We start from the raw sequence: 1744 nt of genomic DNA, 5'->3' as shown, positions 1-1744 counted from the left end.
CCTTTTGCCCTGCCATTCCTGGGAAATGTGCAGTTTATGATTGCCAAAGACCCCGTGGCTGTGGCACAGAAGGTAAGGGGCTTTTTTACATGCAGAGGGGTCTCACCCAAGCAATGCAAACTCAACAGTGCTTAAGCTCTGTGGTCCACAGCAGGCTGTCTGGGGCTGGGTTGTAGTTCAGCCTGGAATCAGAAGGCAACGTGGATGATGTTTGCCTTGGAACACAGAGCCACATCCTTTGGGCAAAGGGCATGGCACAATGCCATGGTTTCGATTGCAGCTGTAGGTGCCTCTGATGGGTTTCTGTGGAAGGAGTTAAACAACATCAGGAAAAGTTTTGCTCAGCTGAGTCTTGCAAAGCCTGGAAAATGCAGCCTGGAAGGTTTTACCCCAACTTCAGAATAGTGATAGAAGATATCAGGAAAAAGCCTGCACACAGTCAGGCTAAAACTCATGCAATTACACTACTCCCAGTTTTTCTTCCTGTTCCAATGCAAGTGAAACTGTTCCTCACTGTGAGTGCAGGATACAGGTCTTTCCCTCTGCCAACAGAAAATTCATTGCATATCAACCATTCTTTATTTCTTTACCTCATCCCCAGTTTATTGAAAAACATGGAGACATCTTCAGCACGCAAGTGGGCAGCATGTCGTTTGTGGTCGTAAATGGGCTGCCACTGATCAAGGAAGCCCTTGTGACCCAGGGAGAGAATTTCATGGATCGCCCAGAATATCCTGTGAAAACAGAACTCTTCAGCAAGTTGGGTGAGTAATCAATGGAGACACGGATCTGAAAGACACAGTCAAAGTGCTGACCAATTAAATGTGCCAGAAGGCAATGCTGTGGCTTTGCATTCTCACCGAGCAGAGTCACCATTGTGGCGGAGCCTCCTTTATAAAGGCAGATACCCTCCTGCTTCTTCCCCTTGCTGAGAGTATCTTCCTTTGCTCACTGTGGAATGCTTCTGCCAGGGCTGGTCTTCTCCAATGGGCACCTGTGGAAGCAGCAGAGAAGGTTCACCTTGACCACCCTCCGAAACTTTGGCCTGGGGAAGAGGAGCCTGGAGGAGCGGATCCAGGAGGAGTGCGGATTCCTCACGGATGCGTTCAGGGATGAGCAGGGTGAGGACCACTTATCTCAGCAGTTGTGCTGAAGGCAGAATCCACCTTGCACTATTTTAATTTCCCCCATGCTAGTGCCTGCTGAAAAATCATAGAACAGTAGAATCATTAAGGAAGGAAAGATCTCTATGATGATCAACACCAACACCAACTCACCCTCAGAATGCCCACAAACCGTACCCCTCAGTGCAACATCTCTGCATTTCTTGAATGCCCTCCACCTCTGTGGGCATCGTGTTCCAATGTCTGACCTCTTCTCCTAGAAATTCTTCCTAATACCTCACCTCAACCTCCTGTGAAGCAATTTAATGCCAGTAGCTCTCATCCTGTCACTGACAGCTGGGAGGAGAGATCGACACGCACCTTGCCGCAACCTCCTTTCAGGGAGTTCTGGAGAGCAGTGATTTCTCCACTGAAACTCCTACAAACTGAGCAATCTCAGTTCTCTCAGCTGGCCATCAGAGTTGTGTTCCAGACCCTTCACAGGGCCTCAATGTCTTTCTTGAAGAGAGGGGCCCAAAACTCAACTCAGCACTTGAGGTAAGCCTCACCAGTGCCAAGAACAGTGGGAAGATCGCCACCCTGCTCCTGCTGACTACACTGTAGCTGACACAAGCTAGGAT

General features: G+C 49.1%; 1 protein-coding gene across 3 annotated transcripts in view; it reads left to right on the top strand.

Moving 5' to 3' along the window:
• Window positions 1–1744, top strand: part of LOC104912428 (cytochrome P450 2J2-like) — a 23547-nt gene that overhangs the window by 14418 nt on the left and 7385 nt on the right. The gene's annotated exons all lie outside the window — the stretch shown is intronic.

This window comes from Meleagris gallopavo, chromosome 10 (assembly GCF_000146605.3).
Source record: "Meleagris gallopavo isolate NT-WF06-2002-E0010 breed Aviagen turkey brand Nicholas breeding stock chromosome 10, Turkey_5.1, whole genome shotgun sequence".
Classification (NCBI taxonomy): Eukaryota; Metazoa; Chordata; class Aves; order Galliformes; family Phasianidae; genus Meleagris; species Meleagris gallopavo.
Note: the sequence above shows the minus strand (reverse complement) of the source record. Positions and strands in the feature narration are given on the sequence as shown.